This window comes from Adiantum capillus-veneris, chromosome 14 (assembly GCF_014529385.1).
Source record: "Adiantum capillus-veneris isolate H3 chromosome 14, ASM1452938v2, whole genome shotgun sequence".
NCBI lineage: Eukaryota > Viridiplantae > Streptophyta > Polypodiopsida > Polypodiales > Pteridaceae > Adiantum > Adiantum capillus-veneris.
The window spans coordinates 28,463,380-28,487,756 of NC_140944.1; positions in this window are offsets into that span (position 1 = coordinate 28,463,380).

Sequence of the window (24,377 nt, forward strand, 5' to 3'; positions counted from 1 at the left end):
GACAGGACACTGCCAACACTATCTACAGTGACAGTCAAAGCGCATTGGTAGTTGCGAGGAACCCAGTTTTTCATGCTCGCACAAAGCACATTGAGGTGCATTACCACTATGTCACGGAGAGGCTCTCAGCAGGAGAGATTATCTTGGCTTATGTGTCAACACAAGACAACCTTGCAAATCTTTTCACAAAGACATTGTCTCCTGAGAAGCTTGAAGCTTTCCGCAAAGCTTTGGGCTTACTCCCCTTTGTGGGCTGATCATGTCCTTAGGGCATGGCACTTCCCTTTACTCATGTGCCAGCTCTCGTTCACCGCATCACTCCAGGGGGGATTTGTTACCATATACATGTGGTAGTGATGTGTGTGAACACACTAGGACCGCCGGTGCATTTTTTCCCTCTTTAGGAGGTTTTTCCCCCCGTGCATTGTATATACGCCCATCACTCTAGGGCTATCCATATTTCCATTGCACACTAAGTAACACACTCTCTATTGTGTGCCTTGAGCTTCCTTCATCTTCTCCAAGTTGTGTGTGTTTCTCTACAACCCTAATTCCAACACAGTCAGGTCACCTACGTCCCATGGATTGACATTTTATGTATGTGGTTCTTGGTTTGCTAGAATCGATATGGTGAGTCTTGGTACCCGGCCGACAACAATGACCATTGGGATTGCTAAAAGGTGTTTGGCCAACCTTTATGGTATTGACTATCAGCCTACTTTTGAAATTATGGATTTTGGGAAAAAATATAACTATATTGTCATACTGGAAAGACCATGCGTGAAAGAATTGAAAATGATTCAATCATAATGATCAATTTGGAATACCATTCTCTCAAAGACGTGTCAAAAGCTTCTGAATTTGAATTAGTGTTCACAATGAATAAAGTTACCATTATGGTTGAATGTGAGATCATAACTTTTGATGTGTGGATGTTTAGAACATGGTAACTTAATGAGAGAAGATTGCATCTTGGATTTGGAGTTAGATGATCAATCATACATTTTGGAGCCATTACCTGAGCACTTATTTAAGCCATTTAAATGGACTTTGATCTTGGCAACAATGGATACGTGTGTGAATGAGTCCACTCCTACTAGATTTTGGAAGGGTAAGACCTAATCCCAATTCATATGATGTCCATAGTAAGTGATAGCAAAGATGAGCCAAGTGATGAATCCCAATTACATGAGACAAAGGAAAATAAGATACACATTGTATTTAAGATATTAGAACAAGTCTCCATTAGTGACTTGCTTGACCAAGAACAAAGGACTAAAGTTTCCTTTTATGATGCTACAAATGAGGTAGAAGAGGATCCAATCACTTCTAGTGGATGTGGATTTGAAAAAGAGAGATTAAGAGTGTGTTTGCTGGTCATTAATGGGGGAGAAAAGTTGTTTGATTTCCAAAACAACAATTTAGTCAACAAAAACACTAAAAAAGATTTGCAAGTTTTAAAAAATGAGAACATGTGAGGGTTAAAACACACTGCTACATGTTGGAAAAGGCAAATGATTATGCTAAGAACAAAATAAATGGATGCTCTCTCACAAGTGAGAGAAGCTCAAAAGAAATCAAAGTCAAAAAAGAAACCTAAATGGAAAAAAGAGGTTGAAAGTGAGCCTAGATTGTTAAAAATTGAGCGAAGAATGAAACATAGAAAACTGAAGAAGACATTGAGAGAGATCTTGATAATGTAAATGGAGTCAGATGAGGGTACACCAAGTGAAGCAATAAGTGTACAATCCCATTATAAAAAGTATACACTTTGATAGAAAAATTGTGATTTAGCAACCTATGAGGGAGCTGAAAGAGCCTAGGAAATCCTATGATGGCCCATAAGATGCTAAGCAAATAGATCTTGCACTACTAGGTGAAGATCCAAAGCCAATATATATTTCTACATGCTTATTTTCATAAGAAGAAGATATTTTTATCATTGTATTTACGTAGCTTCACCAAGACTTGAAGAAGGTGAATCTTGAGGTACACACAATCCCTATGCAAGATGTTATATAACCATCAAGAAAAAGACCTTATACTTATAATAGTGATACCTTTGCCAAGAAGATTATGTAGGAAATTGAGAAACTCAAAGATGCATAATTTATCTATGAGATTGAGTATACAATCTAGGTGTCACCAATTGAGGTTGTACCCAAGAAAAATAGAACACTTTGAGTTTGTGTGAATCTCAAAAAGTTTAATGCAACTACCAAGAGGGATAATTCTTCTCCAATCATAAAACATGGGGTAAGAAAAGAATCATATAGCATTTAGGATGGATTCTCAAGGTATCGTCAATTGGCTATACACCTTGAGGACCCGCACAAAATAGATTTTTCAAATGAATGGGATATTTTTGCTTAGAGGGTCATGTCATTTGGTTGAATATTGCTCTAGACACTTTCCAAATACTAATGATTCATGATTTTAAAGAATATCTAAGGATTTTCTTAGAGGCTTACATTGATGACCTTTGTGTTCATTCTTCTTTGTGGGGGATCACTTTGACCATTTGAGAAGGATTTTTGAGAAACATCTCTCACATAGGAATTTCTTTAAATCTTGAGATGTGTATTTATGGTACAACCAGAAAGTTTTTTGGGGCATACAGTGTCCAAAAATAGGATATTGACACATCTAAAAAGATTAAATCCATCACAGAATCGGCCATACCGACAACAATTTGAGAAGTACAAGCACTCATGGGACCCTTTGGACATAATACAAGATTTATCTACATGTATGACATAGTAGCAAAGACCCTCTATGATTTGATTACTAACTTCAATTGGATTGTTGAATGTAAAGAGACTCGTTTCAAAAGTTGAAAGATGCATTGGCATCAACACAAGTCCTAAAGATATTTGATTGGAATAAGATTCTTCATGTGAGTGGTATGGTTCCAAATTTTCCATTGGTTATATTTTAGCTCAACTTGAAGAGGGCACATGGATTTTCCAATCCAGTATGATAGTAGACAATTGAACAATGCAAGAAAAATCTACACAATCATTGAAAGAGAAGGGTTAGGGATGAAATATATTTTGGAAGAAATTAGCATTATCCTCTAGCCAATAAGTTTACATTCTTTGTAGATGGCCAAGCCCTACTCTATTTAGTGGATAAGCCTTGTAACACTACAAAAATGGTGAGATGGTTCATAATATTGTTGGATTTGACTTTATCGTCATGGTAAAGAAGGGTAACACATATTTTAGGGCTGATCACTTTTCTAGGGTAACATCAACCAATCCTCGAAAAAGATTCTTGCATAATGCTATTAAACCACTTTTGAGATTTTAGAGAATGTTTGATATTGTTTGGATGAGTTTTTCTATTTTCTTTTAATTTTCTTAGGTTCAAATTAATTATAAATGGCCACGACTCTAGGATGCCAAAATGGATGTCAAACGAATCATCTTGAAGGTATGACTGACATGGAATAAAAGTTAATAGTCAATAGATCTCACTAAGTTTTATTGGTCCAATGCAAATCTATCAATGTGGGTGATGTCAACAAGAAAAGCATGTACCACAATAGTGTATTGAATCCCTAAGCCATATAGTTATTTTTTAAAGGAAAATGTCAAAGAAACCTAAAAATTTATCCTATTTTGTGATTAAAACATACAACATACCAACTTGACACATAATGGGTGACCTCTCCCAGTTTGGATGCCTAAGGGATGACTTTGCAACACAAGATGAGGTGGGAGAACTCACTCAAGGCTTCTTTGATATCCATGCATATCACTTATTGAGGAGGAGTCCAAACTCATAACTAATACTACGATCACCTTGTTACGATTTGTATCTGGCATACTCTCAGCCTCCATGTTTGTAGTGGCCTTTAAGGTGGCTTGTGAAGTGGTGTCAACCAGATTCTACACACTATATACAATCAAGTACAAAAAAGTTACATTTTTTTGTGTTTTGCATATCTTTGGGGGGTTCTATGTTCAGTACCCCCTTATATAACGTGCGTTCATGGGGTATTAAAAAAACCCCTCCTTTAACATTTTTGAATGAATAAAATGACCCCTTATTTTAGGATTTTTTTGCAAAACTGAATATAAAAACCCCTTAATTTAATGTATCTCTGTTAAATTGCCTAAAATTTTTGCCACGTTATACATTAACATGATTACATAGTGCACCCCCCATATTTTGTAATAAAAATGACTAAATATTTTTCTAATGCAATAGGGAAGTGGAAAAAGCAAGAGCAGTCAGCAAAAAATGCAAAATGATGGCTATTTATTGGAATGCTTTTTGAGTTATGATGATTTTATGTTCCGACAGACAGTTTGTGATCACTTTGAACATTCAAGAAATCTATAAATAAATACGTCCAAGAGAAAATGTTCACTCTTGCATGGAGGGGGGGGATTGTACCCAATGCTTTGTGTTCATCTTCTTCTTTGTCACTTCTCCCCTCTCGCCATAGCTATGTATTACTCCACTCTAGGAGGTGCACTTGCACATGCTTTCCTCTACCCTCTCTTTTTTTCTCTATCTCCCTTAGATCATGCATTGTTCTCAATTATGCATATGCATGGTTCATCAAGTATGTGTACCTATTGTTTTGTCATTTGCAGCATGATATTTATGCATTTTATAGGCCATTTGTGCTCCAACTTGTAGCAATGGTATCAAAGCACAAGCTATGCTCTTGGTTAGAACAAGCAATCAGGGTTGTGCCAAATTCACCTTTGAACAACATATATCCTTGCAAATCTTGACTCAAAGATAAGTGTAATTGTATATTTCCAAGATAAGTAAAATTGTATATAATTTCTATTTTGTGATATTTCAATTCACTATATAATTTGTTATTGATATTATATATCTCTTGTAAGTCTTAGGAGACATTTGTGGTATATTCTCTTGAATTGGTGATAAGGGAAAGCGGCCAAAATAGGGAAGCAAGAGTAACAATATTCTACATCATTAGGAAATCTTAAATATGATAAATATAGTGATTATTTTTAATAATACCATAGGAATTTGGTAATGAAGTATTGAAGTCACATGTGATTAGGAAAATTACTTAATTAGATCGGGTAGATATATAGATATGTGTGTGTACACACACACACACACACACACACACACACCTACCTACCTACACACATGAAGGAAAAAAAATAACTAGATAAATTGTAGTAGAAAAATATGAAGGAGAAGTAGTAAAAGAGAAGTTATAGCTAATAGCTAGGTATCTAAAGTCTATTCAGGTAGAAGAAGTAAAGGAGTTTTAATATAGTGAGTGTGGATGGAAAGAACAACCCTTAGAAGGCGGATGGAGGATGACTGGGCTTGAAGCTTCCAAAGATAGTAGCTACGGATAGTTACCATAGTAATTGGTATAGTGTGTAGTCAGTCAAAGCTCAGTCAGAGGCTAAATAGGGGCCATTACTTCATTTTGGGGATTGGTTGTATCTTGTACTATTCCTGGATATTGAACCTTTCTAACTTGGAGCTCTTACACTCTTGTTACCTTACTCATATTGAGTTTAGTCATCATTGTACTTGCCTACTATTTTGAATACAAAATCCCAGTTCCAGTATTCCACTTTCAATCTCATTTTCTTTCCAATTCCAATACTCAATGTTAGTTCCATTTCTAGTCTTATCTTTCAGTTTATGTCTGGTCTAATCTGATTACTCATGCCTAGTCTGAACTATATCTAACTACCAACTTGGAATAGCTATCTGAAAGTGTCCACTCATTCCATTTTGGCAATCATCGTAGCTTGATCTAATTTGCTCTAGACAGAAAAACTACCCCTTATTTGTTATTGGAGTTATTAGATATTAGACATGCCGCCTAGAAGAGTTGCACAAGGTTGAAGGCCAGCTGCTCACTTCATGGATGATCCAACACGTGTGAGTCTAATCCAAGAGGAATCAGAGTGAGGATCTGAAACTAAAAAAGAACTTGGCCATGAGATGGATGTGCCCCTAGGGCTAGGGACAAATGACAAATTGAGTGATTCCCGACACTCAACTCGTTCCAGGAGAAGACAAGCAACAAAACAAGTTGAACGGTGGAATCAATCCCATGGATCCTAGCAAAGCCAAAAACACATTGAAGAAAGAAAGGATAGTAAATGTAGTCATAAATCATCACATAAACCAACAAAGAATAAAGCAGAGAATACAGTGTCTGAGATCAAAACAAACAATGACTAGGATGATGATTACGGACCAATTCGACATTGAAAGAGACAACTCAAAAATGGTATTACCACTACCTAGCTTGCCAAATTTTATCATACAACATGCTCATCAAGGATTTCAAACTAGAGTATTCAGATAATAGAAGAGATGAAGACATTTTGTGTGAGCTTAAGAAGATCAGCAGGGTAAGTTGTCAATCCGAAGTTATGTTGAAAAGATCAAGGAATTGACTAGACAATTACAAGAACCTCCTTCAAAAAAGAGGATGAGAGCTTGGTTTTTGAATGGATTCAGAAGTAAGAAATTAAGGGAACATGAGGTTTTAGCGCCAACAAATAATTTCAATGACTTGGTACAAAGAGCTCTGGAACTGGAACAACAAGCTAAGAAAGAAAAGGGTCACAAGAAGAGATAATCCAATGATAGCATGTCTTCCATTGAAGTGAGTTCCAATTCTAGTTCTAGCTCCATTTCATCAAAAAGTGAGTTGGATGATAAGAGTAAGGGAAAGAAGAAAGAATCATGGACCAAGAATTGAATGTCATAACAAATTTATGAAATCACCAAGATTAGGCCTTTAGTCAACAAAATGGAAATATGGTGCTCCATATTCAAAAATCATAGGTCTGATGCATGTTCATAGTGTGCTTATTGAGAAGCCTATGGTCATGTAAGGAACAATTGTGTAATCAAAATCCACCATTTCAGAAAGGTAAGGATCTATCAATGATTGTGCTGACTAACCTTGAAGTAGCCAAAGCAGATGGGGCAGTGGGTCGAAAGACAATGACGCCAATACAAGTGTGGAACAATTGTGGAATAAAAATCCACCATTTCCATAAAGGTAAGGATGTCTCAATGATTGTGCTGACTAACCTTGAAGTAGCCAAAGCAGATGGGGACAATGGGTCCAAAGACAATGAACCCAAAACAAGTATTCGTACTCGTAGGAAGGTACTAGAGTGTCACTGGCACGAGCAGGGGTAGAAGATATTTTGCAAAGTGAAGCTTGAATTTCTACACATGCAAAAAATATGGTAACTTTGCATCCAAGTGTCCAGATGCAACAAAGCCAGAGTACTAGACTAGAAGGCACCAGAACCACTACTAGTGTTAGCAGCAAGCTGACTTGGATATCATTTTTTGGAGCTCTCATTGTAAAAACACTTATTATTTGATAAATTGGGAATATTGTAACTCCTATTTTCCGGATAAACCTTGTAATTGATGAGCCGGGGCTACAAGCTTCAAGATTGTATCAACCTGTATTTACCCATCTTTAGTTAGAGCTCCCAGATTATTAGTTTTGACCACCATAAACCTTAGCTAAGGTATAAAAGCCAATTTTTGTAAGTTATTTTTAAGTTTTGGTTAATGAAATACACGAGCTAACCGCGCTCACTTGTCTCCTTCTCGTGCTTCGTACTCCCTCTTCGGTTGTCACATTGCACTCGCGTCTGTTGCGTTGCAACCGCGGGTAAGAGCTCTATGCATTGACGTAAGCATTTCGCGGTATTTCGTAGCTTTTGGCATTGCCAACCCGCAGCCTAATTTCATCATAAGTAGAAATTTACACTTCAAAATGAAAACCTAAGTATAGGCGGGGAATTGGGGCATCATTGCTAAGCATTTAGATGCATTCTGGGTTGTAAACCACTAGGTCAAAAATCCATTGCTGCTAATAATCGTGATTTTTGCACTTCACCTAAAGTGGGATTTGAGACCATAAGCATGTGTGCTTAGGTCTTATAAATTTGTCCTAGAAGTTTTGTTACGTCTGAATGCCATTTGATGCTATAACGAATGTGGTTTGTTTGTCGATGAGCGATTGGCTTTTGGTGATTTCAGTCACTTGAGTGTAGCTTGAGTTAGATGCGAGTTGTTTGTTGTTTTCCGAGAGATTGACAACCTCTTGTAGCCTCTATGAAATAGTTGAGTCAGCTTCGTCCAGGGATTTCATTAACGTGATCACGATCGGGTGATTACGTAAATAACTCTAGTATTTACACAAAAAAATCACGTGATCACGTTAATTGTTAGCGTGACTTTGATTTTGACCTGCAAAAACCTATAGAGCCGGTTAGCCCTCCGGGCTTTTTTATTTTCCCTACGGGCCCCGTCGGGTACCTTCATTTTCCTGGCGGGTCCGCCGGGTATATGCAATAGCCCGGCGGGCCCGCCGGGAAATTGAAAAATCCCGACGGGCGTAATTAGATATAGTAAATAGTGTGCTAACCCCATCTTTTAGCTAGGCAAATCCTTGGGGAGTGTATCCAAGTGCCGGGTATTGTCATCTCCTTGTGAATTGATCTAAGGTTACAGAGTCATAGGTCCTTTTTTGGGCCGAACGTGATTCTTAATTCTGTAACCACTTCTAAAAAATTTTAATCCGTTTACCGACATAAAGGTACGAAACCAAAACAACTGAAAACTTGGGGAATCATACTCATTGTGAAGAAGCCATTGGTCCAAATGAGGGTTGTAATTGGTTTTAGAAGATGAGCATATGTAAATGACGAGTCAATAGTCAAGGGTCGGATGTCCTCTACTAGTGTACCGAGCATATAAAGATCCTTGAAGTCTTATATTTGAGTTGATTTACAATATAAGAGTGATAATCCTTGATTGGGTTAAAATAGCTTTTATATATTAAATTGGTTGCATGGGTGGGCTACAATCCTTCACTGGGTACAAGTAGTCCCCAATTGGGTGATTATATTGAAGATTTATTTGCGTTAGTTCATGCATTGGTTTATACAAAGAGTGCATTATTTATTACGATAGATTATTAGTGCATGAAATGACCAATTATATATTTTATTGCTTTCGTTTGTTTTTTTGTAGCAAATGAAATTAGATGTGTCTTATTGTTTGCAAATCAAAGTGAACATATAAATAATCATTATAATAATAATTGCATAGAGAGATTCATAGCATTGTTATGGTTATTACATCATGTATAGATTACATTGCAATGTGTATGGTTGCTCACAATATAGGTGATCGATATGTGGATTGACTAGCGTGCATTGAAAATCTCATATTGTGCATCATGGTTACTTTCATATTAAATGGTTTATAAATTATAATATATATTGAAAATAAAAAATTTGTTTTCAGTTTGTAACATCTTGTTCTTTTCTCTTCAGTTTTAAGTTAAAAGCAATGGAGAAAAATGTGGGCACAAGTGGTACGAAGAAGCCAAAGAATAAAAAAGCTCCTAGAAAAGAGTGGGATTATACTCACAACATATACGGCCGATATATGGAGTGGCAATGTAAATTTTGTCACACAACAAAATCTGGCGGTGCACCACGTATTAGGGATCATTTTCTGGGTAGCGCTAAAACCAATTGTAGAAAATGTGAACATTCTTAGGCACCTGCAGTTGCAAAGCGTTTGAGAGAAGAGCTCGCCAAAAAGGGTGGCAAGAGACGACAGATATATAGGTCTGTGCCTTTCAATCAAGAGTTCCCAGATCCAAATATTAACTCCGCAGATCCTGTAGTGATGCCAATTAACCTTGGAGAACAACCTGCGCAAGGAGAGGAAATTCTAGGCAGTATTCCTTTTAAACGTCACAATAAAGGTGGACTTTGTCAAATGCGTCAAAAATCATTACATCAAAGCTTTCGAGTGTAGTCTCTAGAAGAAGCACAAATAGCACTCGCCAAAGCAATATTCTTTATTGGAAGTGCTTTGGTCATGGTAGACAGCAATCATTGGAAGGCTGCTTGGAAGAAAATCGGTGAGTTTGGTCCAGGATTTTCAGCTCCTTCTTATCACACGATAAGAAATGTTTTCTTGGACAAATGTTACATCAAAGTCGAAGAGCGTGTTGGCAAAATAATACTTGGGAATATTTCGCTTCCAGGATGTACGATTGTGAGTGATGGCTGATCAAATGTTCAGAGAAGACCGTTGATCAATGTAATGCTGGTTTGTCCAAGGGGAGAAACGTTTATAAAGGCAATTGATAGTTCTGGTGCAATTAAAAGTGGCAAATACATTTCTGAGGTCTTGATTGATGTAATTAAATAAATTGGTGCTAAACATGTCGTTCAAGTTGTGATGGACAACGCAAAGAATTGTTAAAATGCCAGTAAATTAATAAAGAAATACTTTCCACACATTTTTTCCAATGGTTGTAATATGCATAGCTTGAACTTAGTGCTGAAAGATTGGTACACTAGCGAAGAAACCACATGGTTCGCCAAAATAATTGATACAACACGTCAGGTTGTGAAATTTATCTTGAAACGACAGAGAGTGCTCGATTTGTATAGGATGTGCATGTCAGTGATGCTGAAACTTCCTGCTGAAACTCGGTTTTGCACACACTTTTATACCTTGGAATCACTTCTCCGTAATAAATGTGTTGTGATTGACACATTTAATTGCGCGAAAATAGCGATGATAGATGAATAAAGTATTCTTTTGAATATGATTAGCTAGTATATAATTTCAAATAGATAGTTAAAAACAACAAAATCAAACAATTCATGCATTTTGTATATGTAATACTCTTCACAGCCCCGTTATTGACCAAGTATTTCATATACTTAATACTTAAAAAATTAACTGCACACGCACATACAAAATATATGACGTTCGTATGACCGGGTTAACAACCTGAATGCCACATTTATGCAAAAACATATGCTTCTAACAAACGACACCCTATTAGCCACGTTACCGACCGAGTGATATGCCTGAATCTAAGGAAAAACAATGGCCTACATACGAACATCATATAGCCGCGTTACCGACCGATGCTCATATGTTTTTTGGAAAAGGGGAAGGGAAGTTGACTTACCATAAGGATACTAGATTCGCCGCGTTACCAACGTAGTACCCAGACAGTAAGCCAATACTTACCACAAGGACACCATCTTCCCCGCGTCACCGAGGTGATGCCCCTGTGATAAGCACTGTTCCGTAGAAAAACTTACAAACACACTCCGATTGTGTGGTAAGGTACCTTATTACTGCCACACACTACGACAAAAGGCACGCTACCACACAACACATACACACACACACACAACACATACCCGGATCGTGTGGTCAGGTACTCTGCTGCTGCTGCTGCCGTGCACTGCGACACAGAGCACGCTCCCACATGACCCCCTCTCTCCCTCTCTCCTCTCTCCTCTCGACATACCTGCAAAGGTGGTGCAAGCGCTCTCTCTCTCTCTCTCTCTCTCTCTCTCTCTCTCTCTCTCTCTCTCTCTCTCTCTCTCTCTCTCTCTCTCTCTCTCTCTCAGAAGACGAAAGCGCTAATACACCCAGCGGGCCCGCGTATATATAACGATAATAGCCAGCCGGGCTTTCCTGTTTCCCCGGCGGGCCTGCCGAGGAAATAGAAAAGCCCGACGGGAGTTTTGTGGGTTTGCAAGTCACCCTAAACCGGTTTCTGTGTGATCATGTTTATTGTGATCATGTAAATGTGTCAATAAGATCTTGTGATCACACAAAATTTAACGTAATTACGTAAATATTAAATCCCTGGCTTCGTCCCATGGATTGACAATTTAATCGACGTGGTTCTCGTTAAATCTGCAATAAGATAGGAGTGAGGTTAGACACCCGTCCCACATTTCGCACTGCTGCCGGGGATCAAAGAGACCTAAACTAGGAAAAAACACGAGCGTCTTGTAAAATTATCCTTTAACTTCCTCTAGGATCTCCTAGAGCAAAAAATTTCTTTTTAGAAACCGTATAGCTTAAGATTGTCGTCTTTTGCTGTGTAGAGGTAGCTTGGAAGTAATCGTACTTGCAAAGTGCCTTTAGAATTGTAGAACTAGATTAGGATTTTAAGGATGATTGATAGATGAGACGAGTCTTAAGATCAATGCTCAGAAAACCATAAAAAACAAGAAAACGAGTGTTCGTGGACACTTTACACAACCCCATTGCAGTAGAACCTACGAGTAGGGTAAGTAGAATCCAAGGTGGATTTTAGAATATTGCTCTCTCTGAAGGAATCATTGTGAGTTGTTATTTAAAGTTGCAGAATTTCAAGTCTACAGCCAAAAATGGCATGAGAAGACTGTCAATCACTCAATCCAACTGGAGAGTATGCTTTAAAAGTTGTATGAACCACTGGGTAAGCTGAAGGACACATTGAGGTAAAAATTTTAAGAGTTTGCAAAAACTCAAATTATTTACTTTTTTTTAACATTTTAGGCCAAATTAAGTTTTGACATGATTCATCTATTCTATATATTAAGCAGAGAGACAATCAGGGGGCCACGTGGTGCAATTTGCTTCATCCGACAGTGTGGCCTTGCAACTCCAACAACAGTGAGGACAGTGTGCAAGCAACTAGAGAGAGAGAGAGAGAGAGAGAGAGAGAGAGAGAGAGATAGAGAGAGAGAGAGAAACCCTCCACGTCTGATTCTAGTCCCTCCTGAGTGCCTCCACATCCAAGCCTACGTATGTGCTCTCCATCCTGAGTTGAGGGGGACTTGCCTCGGGCTACTTTACAGTGCTCTCTCTCTCTCTCTCTCCCCTTTTCTACCCAAAAGCACAAGTGGCCTAATCTCTCTCTCTCTCTCTCTCTCTCTCTCTCTCTCTCTCTCTCTCTCTCTCTCTCTCTCATTCCTTCCCCGTTTGAGCTAATCTGCCAGGCGAGGGGCCTTCCTGGAAATACTCTGTGTGTGTGTGTGTGTGTGTGTGTGTGTGTGTGTGTGTGTGTGTAATGGAATTGGCCTATTTAACTTGAGAGTAGCAAAAATTAATGAGAGTACTTTTGAGAAATGACTTAGTGAGCATAGCGGGTCAACATAATTGAAGATAACAACATAATCATAGCAATTAGTTAACTTGACATGAACAATACTTTTGCAAGAGAGAGAATTTAGAGAACATGACAACAGTTGAGGACCAGATTTATGTGGAGCTGGTCCCCCCTCCAATAGGCATTTGTATTATGATTTCTCCCATTAAGAGAGACTTGTTACAATACAATCTTTGTGTTCCTTGTGACCTAGGTGATGCAATGAAGATGGAAAGCTTCATGCATCACAAACATAACATAAACTTGAAGAAAGCTTTAATTATCCCAAGCCTCAGTCCCAAGACCTCAAACACCTTCGAAGGTGGAGAGAGCTAGCAGGGAATGAAGGTAGGGAAGAGGAAGAAGAAACATTTCATAGGAGAAAGAATTAGTTACTCACTTATCATAACTCTTATTGCTAGCATACATAATAGCATATTAATGAAGAAGAAGGAGATGGCAAGCTTAATCACTAAATCATGGCTCTTATTTGGATTTGCACTCCATAGCCAAGAGTGTTGGTGTAGGCTCTCAACCTCTACTTGTTTGGAGAAAGAGAGGGAGCTCTTGCACTTTTCATAGCACACAACGAGAGTGTTTGTGAGTGTGTGTGGGTGAGTATAAACCCTAAGCAACCCCCTAGCTTTCTTGGGTCGACCCCCCCTTGTAGCTCATGTTTGAAGCTCATTGGACCCCTCCAGGCCTAGCCAATCACAAGCAGGAGGCATTACAAGCAGCAAGGGTAGCCTTGGGACAAGTGTCCCCCTTTCCCCTTTGAGAGAGAGGACTTGATAAATGCAAAGTCAATTAATTAAATCTCCTAAATTATCATTGGACCCCTTGGGTGGCCAACCAGTAGGCTTCAAGCACACCATGAGGACAACATGAGGAGGAACTTAACAAGTGTCCCTTCTGCTTTCTTTGTACCATGCATGCCTTGTGTGAGTGTGTGGGTGTTCTCTCTCATCCCCCCTCATGTAGGGCTCGCCCCCTCCTTGTAGGGATTGAATATTTGACTTTTTGACACCTCAAGCCCCTCATGCATAGGCCCAGTTCCCACCACAAGTGTAGGGAGGCGTTGTAGCACAACCTAATCGCAGCCCACAAAATTGTCAAATTGTGGATCGGTAACCCGGCTAGGGCATGGAAGCACGAGCCTAGGATGTATAGACATAGAGGATTCAAGGGTTCCTTCTACTGATCATAGAGAGAAGTCATGGAAATGGCTTCCTCTAATCAACAACGCATTCCTACTTACTATTCACTTGCACACAATCATGTGGTTGAAATTAATCTCTCACATCAATCACTCTATTCACAACTTTTAATCAAATAACTACACAATCATGCAATTACATACCTACTCCGCATAGTGTGTCCATTCTGGCACAACCCTCAATGCGACTACGTATGCGCACACACTAACCCCACACCTTGTAGAGAGAGATGAAGTCAAGGAAGGCATAGCCCTCACACACCATGTCCAATGGTGTGGATAGAATAGATTAACTCAAAAAAGGGATTAGGAGATGTACCATCACACTAATACAAACTCACTCCACATAATCAAACAAAAAAGACTAATAAGAAAGAAAGTGTAATTGATTATTAGAAATCAAGAGCTACATGGGTATGGCAAGCCCATGAGCCTCATGACCATCCACTCTACAAAGAGGAGAACTCACCCAAGAATGACTTCTCATTAAGCATAGGGCTCTTTTATAGCTTTGGAACTCAAACCCTTCAACTATGGGATAAAGTTGAGCTCTTTAGCATAGACTTATACAACTTTGGAACTCCTAAATGAGCCCAAGGCCCTATACAATGAAAAGGAAATATTGTGCACTATAGCACATCCAGAGCTTGGTGCATAATTGGTGTAGCCTGTGTTAGCCGCTGCTAACATTCCCCCCTTCCTAATTTGGCGCACGTAATCGTGTGCCGGTGAAGCAAGACACGGTGACATGGTAGAAAGCAAGTCCATGGAAGAAATGTTGAGCTGTAAAACATAAGAACAAGTAACGAGCATCAAAGGCCACCAAGAATGAATAAAACATGAAGCACAATGAACAACCATGCAAAGTGAATTTTTTGCTTCCAAAATATGGGTGAATCATAGTAAAAAACTAAACAACATAAAGCAAAAAACACTCAAACTATCGTGAAGATTAAACCACTTGAAATTTCAGTTTTATGCATGAAACACGAGCAATCAATTATGACCCTAGGCTAATGCAAGTTCATAAACCTACTAGCCTAAAAACTATGTGAACAATCTTAATAAATCATCCAAGTCTATCATGTCTACGGGCTATAAAAAAGCTCCTAATCTATTAGTACATTGTCACAACTTTTTGAAGATCATGGAAGTTTTGTCTTTGTCATTTCATTGAAAAAAGTAAAAACACATCACAAGGCTACCACCCCAAGGCAAGTCTAGGTGTGACTCTTGGCTCCTTGAACCCTCAAGAAATGTTCCAAAAGCCTACTAGCCTACCAAGGCAACGGCTAACCCTATCAGCCCAAGGCATCAATTTAGGGCCTTGACCAAGCGAGCCAAGGTGATTCCCCTCCCCTACCAAGTGCCAATAAGGCGCTAGGCCTCACATAGACACAACATAACATATAGATTTTGATTTTCATGTGTCTAGTAGCATTTTTGCTACTTTTTTTTGACACTTTTTTGCTTCATTGATTCATTTTTTAGCACATTTTTATTGCTTCCAACATGAGATGCTAATGGAAATTGGACTAAAAGAATAAAGCCTAATCATAGCCCTAGGTCATGTTAAAAATGAATGGAGTATTAAAACTGTCACTAAGAGTCTAGAACTAATGAAAAATAATCTAAGGTCAAGGCCAATTACCTATGATTAGCACACATAAAACCTAATTTTTTGATGAGTTAATATTCACAAAGCAAAGTGTTGAAACTTTAAAATGCCTAGCTTTCAAACATGAAAAACCCATAGTTTAGAAGCAAAATTTCACTTAAGCCAAACAAGAGAATGAAGAGATGAACAAAAGAGCAAAATCATGGAAGGATTACACCTATTCATGCTCTTTTGAGCATCCTTGAGCAAGCATCCAGAGAAGTCTCTTGATCTTTATATTAAAATCCAAGTTGATTTGAAGCTAAGTGTAAACACAAGCTACAAAAGCCAATTATTGAAAAGCAAAAAGCACACACAAAAAACATTAATAAAACCTAAAGCTAAGGTCTTGCATACCCGAATTTGCCAAAGGGAAAAAACCCAAGGGAAAAAAATGCCTTTGGTTATGCACATGATGCTCTTTGATAGCAAATTTATGCATACACAACAACCATGAGAGATAAAAATGAGCTTCTACATAAGCAAATTTTGCAATTTTTACCATCTTTCATGCATGATTCAAAAGTTGATTAGTTTCTAGCTCAATGAAATATGGAAAAACAAACCAAGAGCTGAAAATAATGCAACTTTTGAATGAAATGATAGCCAAATTTACAATTTAAAGCTTTTCAAAAAGTTGACTAAACTCTAGCTCACATGAATTTTTACAAGTTTTAGAGCAATCTATGAGCTAGAGATGACTGCAACTTGATGAGATGAAAATGAATGGCTCTCAATAGCCAAATTTTGCAATATTTTGCAATGATGACCCCTTCAAAACAACTCAAATCATTAGTGCTTTTAAGCATTTGAACACCCAATACAAGCACTAAAAGCATGCTCATTCACAAGCCCGAAATTTTACTGCCCTCTCATGGTCATTCAAAGAAGAAGATCAATGTTAGTGTTATGCAAGGATTTTCCATTTAAATCAAACACTAAAAATGTACAATCAATGCCAAGCCCAACTTTCAATGCACAGCCTCGATGATCACATCCAACTAGCACTCATACGGCATGCATAGCAAGGGAACAAGAGAGCATAAGATGAAGTGAATTGAAGCTCCCTTGAGGCATAAAAACCTTGTTTTGTATCATTTGCCATCATCCCTTCAAAAAAGATCATTGATTAGTGCTATACATTCATATGGTCAACACAACACAAGCACTAAAAATCATGTTCAATGCTATCTCATGGCCATTCAAGAAGCGCAGTGCTATGCAATGATTAAAATCAAGGACTAAAATGCAAAAGCAATGTTAATTTCAAACATAAAGTCCCAACCAAGGATCAACTCATCCTGTGTAGCTCTCAAATGAATCTCGTATACATGTCCAAAAGAATTCTCCATCTAGTGCAATTAGAATTATTGAATATAACTAAGCACTAAACTTCATGCGCAATCACAATATCAATCATTTTAATGACTTTCATACACAAATACGCAATGGATGCACACACAATTGTAGCAACATCTGTGCTCTTAATGGCATGCATCGCCAATGATGAGGAATTGACTATTTAGCTTTTGTGGCAATAAAATCCCAATGAATTTCATTCGTTAGTGCATGCTTGGCAATCAAAGTAAGCTTAAAATTTACCATGATTAGTCACAAACAACAATTTTAACATCATTTCATGGTCATTCATTCAAAATGGATGTTCAATTTTAACACATTTGGAATTTTTGAGCTCAGGGCAAAGATCAAGGGTGGGAATACGTTCTTATTTTAAAAAAATATATATTTTTTGATTTTAAAGTTGTTTATTTACTTGAAAAATCTCTATTGTTTGCAAGCTGCAGCTATGGGGCCGTTAGCATGTTGCGAGACTCGGGACCAACAGAGCAGAGCAGAGCAGCGCGAGAGGGTGTGTGTGTGTGTGTGTGTGTGTGTGTGTGTGTTTGCAGGCTATGAGCCAGGGCGGGACCAATCAACGTGTGTGTGAGTGTGTGTGTGTGTATATGTCAAGCCAAAGCGGGTGGGGTCGGCTCCGGGTTAACAAGTTTGCACGTGTGTGGGGCCAGCTGCAGCGTGCACGTGGGTTTCCAAGGCTTCAAGACAGAAGGACCTGCAAGTGGCAAAAACTGTGTGAGTAGTGTGTGTGTGTGTGTGTGTGTGTTCGTAATGCGCCAAAACTGGCCAATGATCACGTGTGTGTGTGTCATTTTCTGTGCACCATTTGGCAGCGATGTGTGTGTGTGTTTGGCAGTAGCGGCCTAGTGGGTTGTGTGTGTGTGGGTTCAAAGGCCGCAGTCCAGATAATGATTAGCTGGCAGGGATGCAAGCACCGGGGCACGAGGCCATGGAGAGCCACCTTGAAGGCAAGGTCCTCCCGCAATCACTGTGTGTGTGTGTGTTTGTGTGTGCATGTGTTGCACCACTACGATCAGTCAAAGTGAATCCATTAGACCCCGCCATCATGTGTGTGTGTGTGTGTGTGTGTGTGTGTGTGTGTGTGTGTGTGTGTGTGTGTGTGTGTGTGTGTGTGTGTCTAGTTTGTGGTTTGGTGACTGGTCTTGAAATAAGTCAATCAAGGCAAATCGTGGGTGGGTTTAGGTTTGCCAAAGATGGCTGCCAGAAATGATTAGCAGGTTCTGGGGTGTGTCAGCGACCTTTATGTAGTGATTGGCAGCATCAAACAACCACAACAGTGGGTTTTAGCAAGCTGTTTACAAGCTAAGAATTGTGTCTGTGTGTGTGTTATGAGCGCCAAGCCAAAAGGCGAGGTGGGGTTGGTTCAGGGTATCATGGGTGTGTGCGTGTCTTCATTGCGAGCCAAGCCAAGGCAAGTGGGTGGGGTCGGCTCCGGGTCAGCGAGGTCCAAGAAAGGGGTACAGGCTCGCTGCTCTGTGTGTGTGTGTGTGGGGGGGGGGGGGGGTTGGCAATATGCATGCCCGCCATATGGGTTTTCCTTTTTGAATTTTTTTTAAAGAGGTGGTTCCCATGTCAATATGGTGTGTGTTGTGATCTTGAGCTCAAGGCAAGCAAACACCTGACGGACACCAAGCGCACATGTGTAGCTGAGCTTTGCGTCACAAGCGGACAAGTGCATTGTGTGAGCGTGAATTGGTATGAGGAAAAATCATTCATTTAGGCTCAATACAAGCAAAAAAATTGATTTGAAATTGATTCATTTTGTGCTCATCTAGGCATACTTTCTTTTATTTGGATTAGTTCCATGCACCAACTTGACATCAAACCTATCAATTGGTTATTGCAAAGTGCATATACACTAAATGAGCGCACAAGTTCTCATCAACCAATCCAACTTGATATTCAATCATTGCAAAATTGCTTATATCCAATATCAAAACCATTGATCAAACCTAATTAGGTGTTTCATTGCATTGCTTCACGCTTTTGATTATGGTATTTGCAAATGCAACCTGTAATAAAATTTTTTGCCATATCCAATCAAATTGGCATTCGCATCACAATGGAAATTTAGATTAATCATTTTCAATTGGGTATCAAGTGAATCATCTAGAGTCAATCAATCAAATACATACCGATATTTTAGGTCAAATTAATCATCATAATTGGTAAAAAATACCAATTATTCATTCAAGCACCGGATTGCACATGCCATTGAGTAGGCACACACACCCAAATTTAGGCAATTAATCCATCAATTACACATTGAAATTCTCAAATTGCAAACTCAATCAAGCATAAGTAAATGCATGCATGCTTAATTTCAAAAAAATTAGCACCATTTTGACACAATCAAGCAATGCACACACTCAAAAATCAAGCACAAAAATTCAAATTTGGCTCAATTGCCAATGCATTTAGGCTTACACCTAATGATTTCTCATACTTTTCATGAACATTTTGCAATCAAAAACCATTTAGGTGTCCCAATTGACCATCAATCATTGAAAATCAAGTGGTCATGGTTGGACATACACTCTCAATTTTTGCCCAATTTTTTGGCAATTATGCTTATCCAATGATTGAATTAGCCTAACATACACATCATTTACTTGATTTCATACTCATGTATCATCAATTCCATCAATTTTTATGTATGCACACATTCGAGACTAGGTGCACACACACTTGAAATTTTTGACAGTTTTTCCCCTCTTTGGTGTATGCACACACACAATGATTTTTATGCACACACATAAATTCTTGATGAGAATTAAGCATTATTTGGATACACACAAAGTTCATTAGTCACAATTTGACTATCAATTTCATTCCAAGTGTATCAAATTAGGTGCAAAGTGTAGGTCAATTTGTGTTACACACCTAATTTTAGCAAATGATTAACAACATTTCATTCCAAGTGTATCAAATTAGGTGCAAAGTGTAGGTCAATTTGTGTTACACACCTAATTTTAGCAAATGATTAACAACATTGAACCTCATTAATCAATCAAGAATTGACATAACAGGTGAGTGCACTTACATCGTAATTACACTCCAAGCTATTCTTTTGCTCCATGAGAAGTCGCATCATTGCACTCCAAAATTGACCATTTGTAGGTCAAATTCAAACACTCAAATCATCAAATTTGGCATAAATTGGTACAATTAACTTGATTAGAGTGATGATTCCACCTCTTACAAGGGGATTTCACATACTTTACACTTCAAATGTTAGTGGTTAGGTTAGCAAGGTTAGTCAAAATTAGTAGAAATTAGCATGAAATTAGTACAATTAGCATGGAAAGAAGCGAAATTAGTAACGGTTAGCATGAAATTAGTGAATTGGGGGGTGGAATTGGGGTTTTGGGGCATTCACTCAACATTAGCATCAATTTCTTGCACATCATCATCAAATCAAACCAAAATTGAGTTACACAAACTCAAAAACCGAGAAATTAGTAATGAAATTACTCTATTCTACACATCATAAACTCACTAGCTTAGGTTATCGATCCCCAACAACGGTGCCAAATGTAGGGAGGCGTTGTAGCACGACCTAATCGCAACCCACAAAATTATCAAATCCATGGATCGTCACCCAGGTAGGGCATGGAAGCACGAGCATAGGATGAAGAGAAATAGAGGATTCAAGGGATCCTTCTACTCATCATAGAGAGAAGCCATGGAAAGGGCTTCCTCTAATCAACCACACATTCCTACTTGCTAATCACTTGCACACAATCATGTGATTGAAATTAATCTCTCACGTCAATCACTCTAATAACAACTCTTAATCACACAACTACACAAGCATACAATTAACATACCTACCCCACATTAGTGTCAAAGACCACCGATGGGTATGGAAAGACCTCAACCCGTGTTGGGTCAACAACCTCCATATCCGGGACATAATGCAGTGCCTATAAAGTACATGCATCCAGAGGGAGTCATAGATGAACAAGCACTAGTGCCAGTTACACCCTATGCTGATCCTAGTCCATCTACAGTATTGGTAGAAGGAAATTGGTACAATTCACATCCACCACCAATGGATGAACCTGTGACATGCTCCACTAGAGCTTGCACCAATGTATTATGTAGCTAACCAAGGTGTCATACCTCCTATGGTAAGACCCATGATCAAGCCAAGAACTGGAAACTGTCATAACTGTGGTGCATATGATCATTGGAAAAATGAGTGTCCATAGCCTGACAAGAACCTCAAGCCAGTTGAAGCTTATTGCATACAATGTTGCAAAAAGGGAGGACACTTCCCAAAAGATTGTCCTAAAAATCCTTTAAACAAGGGTAAAACAGTACTGAACGTAGTCCAAGTGGTACCTAGTAGCTTAGCTAAGAAAAAGAAATATAACTCCTTTGATGATTCGGAGAATACAAAAATTTCCTCTCAAAAGACCAAAAGAAGCAAAAACAAAAGGTATGAGATGAGAAAACAGAAACAACGGGCTGAAATCGAGGAGAAAGCAAAGAAGCTATTCCAAGAAAAGGTTAAAGAAACTGGAAGTGAAATCAAAGAAGCCACCATGAAATCTGGAGGATCAATTTTGGTTGATAAAATTTTTGAGCCTATTAATGCAGCCTTGGAATCTTACCAAGTAGGACTTAAAGCAGGCCAAAACATGGAAAACAAATGGAAAAACTATCCTTCTCCAAACAAGGAAGTAGCTAAGCTTGAAGCTTATCAAAATTTGGTAAGAATCACGCAAGAGATGCTAGAAAAACAAAAACCCAAGCTCGGAAGTAGGACAAAACTGGAGGAGCTTGTGGAAGGAAACAATAAAGAAAAGTCTGCAAAGGGGGGAGAACCCCACCTTGAAACAAAAGAGCCAAAACTTATAGTGTCGGACAACGAAGATGCCTTAGATGGAATTCCAGTCATAGAAGAAGACTAGCCAGGACACTTAGAGAAATCAATGATGGGAGCCTAACTCTGAAGTCAGCTCCTATAGAGGAAGTTTGGTTAGAAAATCTACCTCTTGAAATGGACATGGATGTACAATCCTTGTATGGGGATTGCGGATCTGAAGCTTCAGGGATGTCTAAACTAGTGACCTTGAAAACATTACCCTCTTACTTGGGAGATAATGAACATGAATCCATAGTGTATAAGACCACTCAAGTAAAAAGAGTGGAACAAACCCTAGAAGTAGACAACATTCTCTCAATCATGTCTACACCCATCCAATGCAGTCTTACTTTGGGAGAACTATTTAAAATCAATCCATATCTATGGAATGATCTATAGAAAACCCTAGAGAAGGTGGGAATAATGGGGCTAATCCCAAAAAAATTGAGAAAATTGAAACAAAAATGGATAACAAAGAGATTTGATATGTTCCAAAGAAAAAAGTTGGAGAATACTACGAAGGGGAAGAAGAAAACACCACCTTCCAGTGAGGTATAATGATATAGAAACCATGGCAATGTTGGATAGTGGGGCAGGCATAGCCACAGCCACAAAAGAAGTATGGGAATCCTAGGGACAACTAGCCATTAGACAAACTCGAATGAAATTGCAATTGACTGATGAACATATTGAAAGACCCTTAGGACTGCTTGAAAAAGTGATAGTTAATTCCTGTGGAATTGAATATCAGAACACTTTTGCCATAGTAGACTTTAGAAAGAAACTCAATTACGAAATCATATTGGGAAGACCTTTCATGCGACAAGTACAACTCATCCAAGATTGGGGAAACAAATCTCTGTACTTGAAGCAAGTGGGATCAATAACAAGGGTTAATCTAAAAGATCACACTTAAAGAGATATCATGAAAACACCCATACAAGAGTTTGATTCAGTCTCTTCGGCTAAAACTAAGCTTCCATCTTGGTTGAACAAAGACACTCCTATTTGGATGTGTGGAGGTTCAAAAACGGGAGCTTAAAACAAGAAAAATGTATCTTAGAAAGGGATTACATAGACGAAGCCTATGTACCTGAACCCTTTCCCGAGCATCTGTTTGAGCCATTTGAGTGGATTCAAATTTTAGCGACAATGGACGTATGTGTGAATACGTCTATGCCTACTCAATCTTGCAATGAGGATGGCTATGACATAATTCCCATACAAATGATCTCAACCCTCCACATTGAAGACAAAATTCAGGAGCCCAATGACTTGATGAAAGCTCAACAAGTCTTTTCAGACCTCTACTATGATGCAACAGATGAGTTAGAAGAACATTCAACTACCTCAGATGATTCGGGGTCGGAAAAAGAACATGTGAGAGCTAAGCTACTCATGAAAGGAGGGGAGGAAATTTTTTTTGACTTTCCTAACCAAAAACCAAGAAGATAGAAATGGTATAGATGAAAAAGAGACACTAGAAATTTGAAAGCTAGACCTATGCCATCAATCTCTAGTAGAACACAGTTCCTGATGCAGATAGATACACATGATTGTGTCAAGGACCAAATCACTAGTGGTAGATATCCTTTAAATGAAGAACATGAAGTGACAAAAACATTGAGAAAAACAAGAAAGGAAACTCAAGAAAATCCAAAAAAACAGGACAAGGGCTCAACCATGACACGAGTTGAGCGGAAAAAAGCTATAAAGAAGATATATACTACCAAAATGGAAACCACTGAAGAAGAGGGTAAAGATGTAATGAGTGTTCCATCCCATTTTATACTCTCCAAGATCAAAGAATCATAGTCAAACAACTTGTTAGAGAACTAGGAAAACTGGGTGAGTCCTACGGAGGGCCTGGAAACGCAAAAAAGATAGACTTGGCCGAACAAGGAGAAGAGCCTAGGCCTTCCTACATTGCAAATGACCTAACAGAAAAAGAAGAAGAGCTTTTGTTAAGCTTACTAAAAGAATACCAAGATATCTTTGCTTGGTCTTATAAGGATCTCATGGTTGTTGATCCAGAAATCTATCAACATACTATACCCATGAGAGATGATATGAAACCAAGTAGACAAAGACCATACACATACAATGAAACATCTACGAGGAAGATCAAAGACGAGATTGAAAAGCTAAGGGAGGCTGAATTAATTTATGAAATTGAACACACAGATTGGGTGTCTCCAATTGTAGTAGTACCCAAGAAAAATGGAAAATTACGAGTGTGTGTCAACCTCAAGAAAGTGAATGTAGCTACTATTAGAGACAA